Below are 12953 nucleotides of genomic sequence, written 5' to 3'. Positions count from 1 at the left end.
CTGTTTTGGAATTGGGGTAAGATAAATTATACAGCCATAGAGTAGTACTTAAAGGTTTGCTAAAAACATGCAAACCATGCAAGTATAACAGTGAATTTCAGCCTACCTTCTCAGTTATGTTGGACTCAATATTTCTAATAAAGAGAAAGCTGTTTTCCTAAGAATTAATCCATATATTGTCAAAAGGCAATATTGCCATTTAAGGGGCAACAATTGCTTCTTGGGAGACAATAAAAGCTTACTCTTTTTATGTAGACAGCAAAGATATATATACATATACAGTACATCTAGTGCATTAACATTTCATATTTGGACAATTAGGAAAAACTATTTAAAATGGTTCATTGGGGAAGATGTTAGTGAAAAAACTGGAGAAATACAGATTTAGGCTATTACCTACCCTTGATTTATTGATGGTTCAGGAAAGAAAGAGGGCAGTACCGTTCTTTTTGCATTGCTTTCTTTTCTTGTTTCTCTTCATTTATTATTGAAGTCTGTGGTATATTAATAGTTGAAGAGCCACTATCATCTCCTCTTCTGTTTCTTACCTCTTCTTTAGGAGTAAAGTGGGTGGACCAATGCAGTACAATTATGAATGATGGAGACACTAGAAGCCGACACTAATCCAAGTTCTTAAAAGACAGAAGAATATAAAATTAAAGCCCAAATGAGAAAGATCATAAATAACATTAAAATATATTAAACACTGTCTTTGAATTATCGTTGAAAAAGTCATAGGAAATATATATATATATATATTTGAGCAGCCCAAAGAAAAAAGAATATGGACAGTCCCCAACTTACAATAGTTCAACTTAAAATTTTTCCACTTGATAACCCAAGTAATACATATTCAATGGAAACTGTACTTCAAGTACCCATGCTACCTTCTGTTCTTCACTTTGAGTACAATTTTCAATAAATTACATGAAATATTCAGCACTTTATTATGAAAGACTTTGTATTAGATGATTTTTTTTTTCCCTACTGTAAGCTAATATAGGTGTTGGGAGCATGGTTAAGGAAGGTGAGGTTAAGCTATGGTGTTTGGTAGATTAGATGTATTAGATGTATTTTTGACTATTTTTTACAACTTACAATGGGTTTGTGAGGACATAAGCCCCTCACAAATCAAGGAGCATCTATGTTAATGGATTGCAATAGAGATACATTTTCTAACTTGCCTTTCCTGTGACCACCAAGAGAGTATATTGACTCTGGGATATCACAGAACAGTTAAGAATATTTAAAAATTATGTCCTGATGAGACCCATAATCCATCTAGTTCAGTATTGTGCAGTGGTATTCTCTGAATGCATTGTTACCTTGTAGATCAAACAGAAAATCTTGACAACACCCAAACTGTAGCTTTCGAAGCAATGGATGATGATGATGATGATGATGATGATGGTCATGATGATGATGATGGTCATTACTTATGTGGCACTCACTGTGAGTCAGGAACTGTTCTAAGCACTTACACTAATTCACTCAATTCTTTCCAAAACAGTGAGGTACTTACTATTACCATCATCTACATTTTTATAGATGAGGAAATTGAGACACAGATAGTTAAGAAACTTGCCCAAGAATTATTTTGGAACTGAAGGATTACAAGAGCATATTGTCTATAAAGCCTTATTAAGACTTTAGAATTCTCTCATTTTCACTTCCATTGCCTTAAGAAGAGTTAAATGCCATAGTAAATAACAGGAAACCTAACGCCATCCTTTCACAGGAAATTTGGGGTTTTCAAGGTTTTATGAGATGGTCTTTTCCATTTTGCCCTCAAAAGACAGAATGTCTTAAAATTTTCACTTTACAATGAACGCCACATTCCTTCTGCCTGATGGCCCATTCAGTTATATTGAGACTTAGAAAATTGGTATCTTAAAAGATATTTATATGGGGGTTTCCCACACCTCTTACAAATAGTAACTATGCTCTTGCTTTTCTTTTGTTTTGCCCTTTCCATCTTTGCTTTAAAGACAGTGAAAAATATAAATGACTTGAGGGGACTCCCAAAGATGAATAAAGATCAATGGCGTCTTTTCTACTATTTCTAGTTTTGGATTTTCTAGATTAGTCTTCATTTTCTACATAAGATCCTATGTTGTATCTATGTTAGTATCAGTAAGTAATCAATAAAAGTTGAATCTTAGATCCCTTTCAAATTATCTGCAAACTTACAGAATAAAGAAGTAAAAAAAAATGTGCACGTGCTTCTCTGATGATTTTTATGAGGAGCTGAGCAAGAATTCAAATATTAATCTTTCTCTCAAACAAAAGTTTATGTCTGAGCTGCTTGGCAGGAATACGCTTGCCTCCTTTCTCTTGGCTTTCTCTTTGTTCCCACTTTTTCCCTCTTCTCTTTTTTTGTCTTTCTTTTCTTATCTCAATGTCTCTGTATCTCTTGTTTCCTAGCTCAAGTGCATCATTTTCTGCTATTGTGCTTAAAAAACTTGGCTGCAGGGGCTCTGAAATGAATAAAAATGTAATCCTCACTGTGCCCATTGTGCGCTCTCATTTGTTTTTGCTGTATCGATTTATCAGCAGAGGGAAATTACTTGCTGGAAGAGAGGATGCCAGTCAGAATGACATTTATTTCATAGTACAAGGAGGCTCTCCAGCGTGTTTCCATGTAACCTAGATATTGGAGCTGTAAAAGGGCTTGTAACAAGGTTTAGTGCTATGATTAGATCGTGTGGAGCACCTTGCTTTCATAACAACAGGCACTCTGCAGGAGCTGGGGCCTCGGGTTATGGTCAACCCTCTTTTTTTTTTTTTTTTTTTTTTTTTAAGCATAGACACAGAATTCAACAATTTCCTCCCCACCTAAACAGTTTCTATTCCAAAAGCCAAATCTTACAGACTTACAAGAATAAAAGGGGTATATTTTTAGATGCCTGAAGCTTTCATGACATCAAATTAAATGCAAAAATAGATGAAACACTTGCCTATTAATCCCCTTAACTTTTTTTTTTGGCCTTTCCCCCTTTATTTCGGAGAAATTGTTCCATTTTAATTCACCAAAGCGAATCTTTTTATTCAGTGATTGTAAGTTACATGTGCTCAAGGCTACCAATTACCTGTGAAACCAAACACATTCTCTATGTAAAAACGAAGGCATGTGAGGCAAATTGTGACAGCAATTGGTTTTGCTTAAATACTAGAGGTAAAATTTCATAGGTCTTTGCTATGATTCTTATATGTCTGACATTTAGGAAATTAACTTGTTTCATTATGTTCCTAATTTCCATAGAACTGATACAGTTGGGATCTATGTAAAAGACATTTTTTCCTCTAAAGAATGAGAGGAAATGAGTCTGTTTTCTAAGGAATGTGCTCATTTGTGTAAGAGTATATAAGAGACGTCTTTCTTTTCCCACCATTTCTTCACTGTTGAGATTTGTTCATTTGGTAATGTTGGCAAAAGCAAAAATGATTAAGATTTGCAGAATGAAAAATATTAAACTTAAGATGGCAAATTTAACAAAAATCTGTACTTCTCTTTTTAGCAGGAATTTTTTTTTTAATAACTGGGTTTGTGGTGCCGAGGTGTATTGGGCTGTGATAAAATATACTGCCTTATTAATTTATTTTTAAAATATCTGGCCAGGCACAGTAGCTCATGCCTGTAATCCCAGCCTGGGAGGCTGAGGTGGGCAGATCACTTGAGGTCGGGAGTTTGAGACCAGCCTGGTCAACACGGTGAAAACTCGTCTCTACTAAAAATACAAAAATTAGCTGGGCGTGGTGGCAGGCGCCTGTAATCCCAGCTACTTGGGACGCTGAGGCAGGAGAATTGCTTGAACCCAGGAGGCGGAGGTTGCAGTGAGTCGAGATCACGCCATTGCACTCCAGCCTGGGCGACAAAAGCGAGACTTCATCTGAAGAAAAAAAAAAAAAAAAAAAATCCCTAACTATCTTAGTTCAATAGGACAAGGATGTCTCCTCAAAAGAGTCTGGAACTTTCACTTGTATTTAGAGCTAGGGTATAATATAGACTGTCAGACCCTAAGAAATAAGGCAAATGGGACCTATTTTATTAAATGTAAAAATGTAAAAAGTATTTCATTTTGGGAATTCAAGAAGGTCATCAAAACATTAATGGAGGGAATGAAGAAACTTCCTGCCATGCTGAATCTTATCACTAAAATGTATTTTGAGACTGTAGTTGTTCAACCTTAAATACTTTTGGCAGTTAATTAGACAAACCCTAAAATTGGATCGTCTATAAATGATTAGGATAAGAATGAACCAAGTTAAATTCCTAAATACCAGGTTTATGAGAAAAATAATGAAGATCTGTATTTATGTGGAAGAAGTACAGTAATTATATAAATCTTAGTAGAAGTAAGTTTTTTTGTTAGTCTCAGCTGTCTCATTCAGCTTGTTGCTGCTACCCAAACACTTCCCATATAGAATAACATATTTGCCAACTCCACGAAATTTAGTCTTGGATGTTGGTCTTTACTATAAAACTCACATTTTAAGTTTAACTGAAAAAGATTATAGGAATTAAAGGACAAGGGACCTGGAATCTGATTTTTCACATTCCGTATGGGAGGGAGCTTCAGTATGAGAGCCAGTATACAATACACAGAATTGTGGGCCTGCCTCTGTTAAGTGCCTTTCAATTAGAGTTGTTGGGAAAGCCCATGGGGAAGGTAGGGCATTTAATTTTAACTTATTAGACCTTGGCATCTGTCTTCTGAACTTGAAGTCTATTTGGGTACCTTCAGTGATCTTTCTTAATGAACTTACTTTGTACCTTTGATTGAGTTGACACTATAAATTACTAGGCAAAATGTTTTAAAAGTTAAATAAAAATAGAGTTTTGAAAAACTCAATTGTCCACGTTATTCTTTGTTGAGCTTTTTGATTTCCAAGATGTTTCAGAACTTCAAAGCGAAATGCTGTTGCCTTTAGATTTTTAACAAAATCCTACAATGGCTGAACCTTTCAGCAAATCTGTCAGCTTCTCTGTTCCAAGGACAACTGCAGTGTCATTTTCTCCTCCTGCTGGTATTAATGGAACACCAACCTTTTGACTTGTTTAGGCTGCGTCTCAAAAAGTGTCTATCTCTTGCTGGGGTAATAAGGTTAGAATTCACTAGCTGCAAAGGGATTTGTGTACTGACTAAAATCCCTTCCATAAGACCTGCTTGGAATAGGTTGGCATAAATACAGCAATGATATAAAATGTGCTAGGTGAATAAATTATATTGAGGATGATTATGCTTCTCGAATTTAGATTCCTTTTTAAAAATTTAAACAGAACAAAAACTTTACTATCATAAACTTTTGGTTCATTGTAGTAATAGCAACTCTTTTCTACTGTATTTCAAACCAGAGGTGATATTGGGAATGCGCAGTTTAGATGGATTTCTAGAATCTTACATCTTTATGATATAACTATTGTTTCCTCACTAGTATGATTTCTCTCATTCACTGAATGTAATGGCAGTGCTTGGTCAGGCTCAATGTGAAGATATGCCTGCTTCCCTATCTTTCAAACAGGGCTTTCTTGCGGTTTAAATATCGTGATACTGTTTCCCTTCCTTCTGCAGGAAATCAACTTGAATAGGAAAGGAAAAAAAAAAGCACTAATGCCAGAGGTACCAGAACAAAGGTGATCTAAAAGTATTGAGTGAAATATAAAAGACCATTTAATTTGAATGGGTTAGTACCATTTAATGGCAGCATGCTTAGGTTATATGTACTATCTGTGGGATGATCTGTTTTATTTCAGTGAGGTGGTTTCCAGCTGCAATGGTTCATTACTGGCTGATCAATGGCATGTTGGCCTGGGATCTCACCCTCTTTGTGATGCCATGTGATTGTGAAGCAACGTATGTGAACTTGCCTGGGTGACAGCTGTCAACTGTAAATGGCCATATGTAATGATGAGTAAAGTTGTTGTCAACTGTCAATAGGCCATATGTAATGATGAGTAAAATTACAGGCTGCTGTCTGATTAGATGTAAGATTAGAAAAAAGATACACCACGAAAACCTGCCCTGAAAGGTCTAGAGCAGGTATGATTTTTTTTAAAGGGCTTGTGCTATGTATCGCTTATGCACCCATGTTTCTGTTTTGAACCCCTTCCTCTCTAGATAGATAAATCCTGCATGCCAACACTGTCTCTCAATTGAATGGGAAAAGTCTTAGCAACCTTACAAATTAAAGACTAGAACCAGTGATTGCACAGGGGAACCTTCAAATGGAAAGGAGTTAGGTTAGGAGGGCAAGTGCAAGCCTATGAAAGGCCTCTTCACATTTACTTTCCCTCCCCAGTACTGGGAATACATTTGTTTCAACACTGATCGTTTACACAGCACTACTCTATGCCAGGTAATGTGATGGACAAGTGTGAAATGACGGCTTCAGGATAAATATTATTGTCAGTTCAGAGAGCTGATCAGTGGTGTGGGCATGATGGATCAATATATCCGTGCAAGCCATTCTTTAGCACTTTTTATACTAAAGGACGTGCTTTTAATCAGTGACTTGACTAATGGTTACCGTTGTATGATTATTTAGCCTTTCTCTATATACCACCTTCTTTCAGTCAGTTGAACGGCAAGATCTTCTCCTGTTTATCATTCCTTTTGTGATTATTACAACATTCACCTAGAACAAAATATCCTTAAAAACATAAACAAGTAACCTTACCAAAGTTAGAAAGAAAGGCTTATACAGAGAGAGAGAGCAACAAAGAAACTACAGTCCAAGGATGAACACGAAGGAGAGAGAGTGAGAATGTGGACCTAACAAAGCTTAAAAAAAGGAAAAGAAGGGCCAGGCGCGGTGGCTTACACCTGTAATCTCAACAGTTTGGGGGGCCAAGTTGGGCGGATCACTTGAAGTCAGGATTTAGAGAACAGCCTGGCCAACATGGTAAAACCCTGTCTCTACTAAAAATATAAAAATTAGCCAAGTGTGGTGGCACTCGCCTGTAATCCCAGCTACTTGGGAGGCTGAGGCAGGAGAATCGCTTGAACCCAGGAGCTGAGATTGTGCCACTGCACTTCAGCCTTGGGCAATAGAGCTAGTCTTGAAGAAGAAGAATAAAAGAAAGGCACTTGTTTCTTTCTTCAAACGCATTAAAGTAGTGATTTCCAATTTTTGGCGGCCCAACTTCCTGAAGACCATAATCTGCTTCCTTCAGGAATATTGGCTTTCTGAGTGTGGTGGTCTTGGGAAGCAACCCTATGAATTTTCCCTCCAAAGGCAAATTACTACATGCCCCAAATCAGGCTCTCTTCTGCAAGCTTCCTGTTCAATTCCCCAACAGTGTATTTCCAGAAAATCCTGTTCTTGCTGTTTCTCTCTCCCTGAAGAGAGAGGCTTAACCCACAACCTTCTCAATCATTTATTTTCTGACAAGTTCAGTAAAACTTCATCTTGAATGGTAAGCTCCACAAAGGCTCTACCCAGACCCTAAACTTTGAGACAGTATAAGAAGTAGCTTAAAAGAAAATGTCTCTGGTGTTTTTAAAAAGTAGCCATCAAGAGACCATTGCTGGCTGGGTGCCGTGGCTCACGCCGGTAATCCCAGCACTTTGGGAGGCTGGGGCAGGCGGATCACTTGAGGTCAGGGGTTCAAGATCAGCATGGGCAACATGGTGAAACCCCGTCTCTACTAAAAATACAAAAAAAAATTAGGTGTAGTGGCGGGCACCTGTAGTCCCAGCTACTCCAGAGGCTGAGGCACGGGAATTGCTTGAACCCAGGAGGCAGAGGTTTCAGTGAGCTGAGACTGCACCCCTGCACTCCAGCCTGGGTGACAGAGCAAAACTCCATCTCAAAAAAAAAAAAAAAAAAAGTAAATAAATAAATCAGGGATCATTTCCTTGCTTTGGGGTAAAGATGTAATGCGCCCACAAGGCTCTGCTTATCCAACCCCTGTACAACTCCCCCAGCCTTACCACACCAGGCTCTGTTCTTTGCCACTTGGGCCTTTCCTTTTAGTCCTCAAAGGCCCCAAGTTCTCTGCTATTCCTGGGCCTTAGCATAAACTCCTCTCTCTCTCTAACCAATCCTACCTTGTGCTACAAGAATTAGTCCTCGAACTGATTTCATTTTAAGCCACTTCTTCAAGGAAACCTTCCCTCACTCTGCAGTCTAGACAGAGTTCTTTATTATCCAAACTCCTACTGTGTTTCTTTCTTCCAGAAGTATCTCAGTCTAGAATCACATAGTCATTTTGTTTTCATTGGTCGATTAATGTTTATCTCCCTTCTAAACTAACAGCTCCGAGCAAGGATCAGGCCTTTTATTCCCCCTGTTGATGTCCCTACCCGCAGCACAGTATTTGGCACGGTATCGGAGGCACTCAGGAAATATATTTCGTGTGAATGAATGCCCCTTCTGTGACATCTCCAAAAATAAATCACTCTTGTCGTTGAGGACTGGTACATTTTTCTTCTCTTAAGAAGCAGGCTTGCTTTTGTTTCTTTTTTTAAAATGTGATTTTTACATGCCATCATCTTTTTCCTTTGAAAGTGATGGGTAGAAACCTTGCATTTTTTTGTTCTCTTAGGTTTTTTGTATGACTGTTTCATAAACCCCCTCTCCCTTTATCGTTCACCTCTTGTCTTTTTATTTTGTATTTCATTATAAGCTGTCTCAACGCTTTCTGGAAGTACTAGGGTATCCAGTAATAAGTAAGTGAGAGCAGTATCAACCCCAGGAAAGCCCAGTTCCCTACAATTATAGTGGTGTTGAAAATACTTTGTCTTTGTGTAAACATGGCCCAAAAAGAATGTGATGATTTTTTTTTTCTCAATTTGTGGGAAACATTTTTAAAAATTCTTTTACTTTGCACCTGTACACTACTTCTCTTCCAAGAATATTTAAGCTTTAAGCACTTTCCAGTCATTACTTGATTTGCTGCCAATGCGCCAGTGTTTATAATATGAAGGAACTAAGGCAAAAAGAGCCAAAATTTCAGAATTAAAAAAAAAAAAAGTTGATAACATGAGAATGTATTCCTGGCTCTTAGTCTCTTACAGTTTCTCTCAGGTGGTATGATGCTAGGTTGATAATCATTGGTGTTGAATTATTATTGTAATTTCCTTGAATTTTTTTTTTTTTTTAGTTTGAAATATTAGCTGTAATATGACGGGCAATGACTGATATAACCATCATCAAATCTTTTACTTCCAACACTCTTTAAAAAAAATTTGTGTCTATAATTTGAGAACATCAACAGGAAAAAAATTAGGCAAAAAATTGAAGCAAGCGATTTGTAAAATAGTCAATGTGATGTGACAACTAAGACATTTTATAAGAAAACATTACTTTAAAAAAAAGTTCAACAAGACTAAAACCAAAATTTTAAATATATATACACCAGTGGTGTAATGTTGAAGGTCTAGATTTTATGGCCAAAGACTGAACTTTGTCCATATCTGAAATGAACACTTGATGTTAGCCAGTGATATTAGTGTTTAGCAGAACACAGAAACGCTTAATAAACATACAATTCTACATGAAAGCCATTTTCTGCTTTGGATAAGTAAAAATTTTCACAAGTTAAGACACAAATTCCTGAAATGGTTATTTTCTTCTCTTTATCACTAACAAGTTTTTTTTTTCTTTACTGTCTCTGTTTACTGTTTCTTTACTCCTTATTTATTAAATTTAAGTTCTGCCTTCACATAGATCATTTCCTTAGCTGCTCTGTATTCTCTATGTGATATATCTCTTTCTTTTATGTTATTATTTAGCCAAATTTTGTTATTGTTTCTGGTTGGGTTTTAAAACTTGTTAAAAATTAGCTAATTTTCACATAAACCAATTCTAGACATGGGCCATATAATATACACATATGTGTTTGTACATATTCACAGCTCTTCTCCCATACCCCCAAGCTGGCAAACACCCTGAATCAGATTTTAATCCACCAAGTGTGTTACCCCGTCTGCCTATTTGTGTTAAGGTGCCCAGGATTTAGGACAAATTTCAGATCAAGTTATAGGCAGATCAAATTAGTTTGCCAGCTGAATTTCAGGGAAGTCACGTTGTCCAGTTTATAAGTTTTTTAAAGTGTGTTGCCTTAGTTTCTTTCTTTCTTTTTAAAAATTGTTTCCTATTTTTAGCTTATTCATTAGTTTATTAACTCATTCAGAAATATTTCTCTAAGTCCTGTTATTTGCCAGGCACTATCCTAGTTTTTGGGATTACTATAGTAAGTAGAACGCGCACACACACACACACACACACACACACACACACACACACACACATCTCTCCAAACACAAATGATGCTCTTAGCCATCATGAAGCTCACAGTCTAGTGATAAGAAAAATTAGTGTTAATTAAACAATTGCACAAAGCCATGTAAAATTGTGACTATGATGAATGCTACAAAGGAAGAGTGAACACTGTGATGAGCCCTGTAATGGGAGGATTTCACCTAATCAGGATGTTTAGGGAAGGCTTCCCTGAAGCATGTGTCAGATATAACTAGATGAATAATAAAAGTGATAGGACTGGCCAGGTGCAGTGACTCACGCCTGTAATCCCAGCATTTTGGGAGGTGAGGTCAAGGCGTTTGGATCATCTGAGGTCAGGAGTTTGAGACTAGCCTGACCAACAGAGTGAAACCCCGTCTCTACTAAAAATTCAAAATTAGCCAGGTATGGTGGTGCATACCTGTAATCCCAGCTACTTGGGAGGCTGAGGCAGGAGAATTGCTTGAACTCGGGAGGCGGAGGTTGCGGTGAGCCAAGATCATGCCATTGCACTCTAAGCCTGGGCAACAAGAGCAAAAAAAAAAAAAAAAAAAAAAAAAAAAGACATTACTGATAATTATAGCTAACATTTATTGATCTCTTACACTGCTCCAGGCACTGTGATGAGTGTTTTACCTGTGTTGTCAATGTATCTAATCTCCCCCAAATTTCCAGGGAGGATGGCACAATAGTGCCTCACCACAGTTGGCAGAGGGAAACCAGAAACAGAGTATTCCTACTTAAGGGCCTGTGCTAGCACCCAAGTGTTTAACCATTCACCTTTTTCCTGCCTATGTGAGGAGTGGGAAAAGAATTTTCCAGGGACTGCAGCTGGTGCATAGGCCCTGGGGGACATGTGCAGCACAGTCAGTAGGAGGGGCTGAAAGAAGACCAGTGGGAGTACAAAGAACAGAGGAAGCCACCAGGGTACATAACTGCCTGCATTTGCGTTACATGCATCTCCGGACCCCATTGCTTCCCAAATGTCTTAGTTCAACTCAAAGGAAACCATCTTTATTCAAGGTGTAGCAGATTGCCCGTGGATGTTGTTTAAGTGGATCTACTCTAAATTATATGGAAAACCAGATAGGCTCAAGGTTAGAGAAGTGCAGTACAATAAGCAAAGTGGTAAAGCTTTCTTTTTCCCCCACCTTTTCTTTCTGCCCTTGAATGTGGAAATTATGATTTGGTGTAACATGACCAACTTTTTTTTTTTTTTTTTAACCAATATGCCTACATTCAAAATTTAAATCTTCCTAACATGATCAGTGGTTACTTTGTTCCACTTGCAAATTGATCAGTTAGATAGCTTGAATTCAGAATAACTGCAGAACTGTAATGTAAGGTTATGTTAGCTCATGTCTGGAAAGAATCATTGCTATTTTTGGCTATTTGAAAATTAAGAATATTTCTATTCAGGTGGAAGTTCCACATGTAGTTAGGTGGAGAAACTTTATTGAATTAGTATTGGGACTTGACTCATTGGGATTGGGCTAAGGGACTTTCAGTCTATATCATTATAATAATTACAGATAAAATTTAAAAATGCATAATAACTACAGGTATACTTAATGAAAATCCTGTTTTTCTTTTCATAAGTAGTTAGTTACGTCATTCTATAATACTGCTATTCTATGAGGCGATGTAGGGTTTTAGAATGGCTTTATATCTAAACAATACATTAAAAGTAATACTTACATGGACTGATTATATGAAAAGAAGGACCATTTATAGAAGACTAAAAATTAGAACAAATATAGGGCAAGGTTACAATATAGTTTATATTGGGAATAGCATCTTCAGTGTTAATTCTTTTTCTCTTTGAATTACTAAAAAGCTGTTATTGAGCTTTCTACTTTTAATGACTTGGTTGCAGTTAAGACAAATATAAGACAGAAAATACTATCATTACCCTAATTGGAATGTTATTTATACATTCATAATGTACAGAAAAACATGCTTTAAACACTATACACACCATGAAACAAAGGAAACTTTACAAATCATAAACTGGAAATAGAGAAATAGAGTTTTGGTTGTTAAAATTGTTATGTCTCTGGTAAATCATGTATTTATCTAAATAATACGTGTTGTAGGATCAGGTAAATGAGCTAGGGTTCCAGGTTCATGGGGTTCTTTTTAAATTCTTGTTACCTTCTTCTGATTATAAAATGTAAATCTATTTTTTAAAATATTCAGGAGAAAGCAAAAACCTTCATAATCCCATTTTTTTCCCAGAGATAAACACTTTAACAGTTTGTTTAATATTCTCTTGCTATGTATAAAGACACTGCTTCACTCACTTAAAATTGTTGTTATATACCCTTAATTCCCCTGATGGGCATTAGGTTTGTGTTCTGTTATTTGCTTTGGAAAATGATACTTCAAATGAGTATTTTTGTACATATACACTTAAGTGTTACTTATATAAGATAAATTACTAGAAGTGGAATTGCTGGGCTAAAAATCTTGCACGGTTAAAATATTCACCCATTTTGCCAAATTGCCCTCAGAAAGTGTACAAGTTTACACTCTCGCTAACTATACACGAGGATCTGCTTCCCCCTGCACCCAGCCCCACCGCCCCCTGCAGTTATTAGCAATCAGAATGATCTTCTTTTAAAATCGTATCAGTTGGGTAGTTGAAAAGTGATATCTTATTGGAGTTTTCATTTGCATTTCTTTGATTATTAGTGAATATACGTGTT

Source organism: Hylobates moloch, unplaced genomic scaffold (assembly GCF_009828535.3).
Source record: "Hylobates moloch isolate HMO894 unplaced genomic scaffold, HMol_V3 SCAFFOLD_8, whole genome shotgun sequence".
NCBI classification, from domain to species: Eukaryota; Metazoa; Chordata; class Mammalia; order Primates; family Hylobatidae; genus Hylobates; species Hylobates moloch.
The sequence above is the reverse complement of the archived record's forward strand: the minus strand, read 5'-3'. Positions refer to the sequence as shown.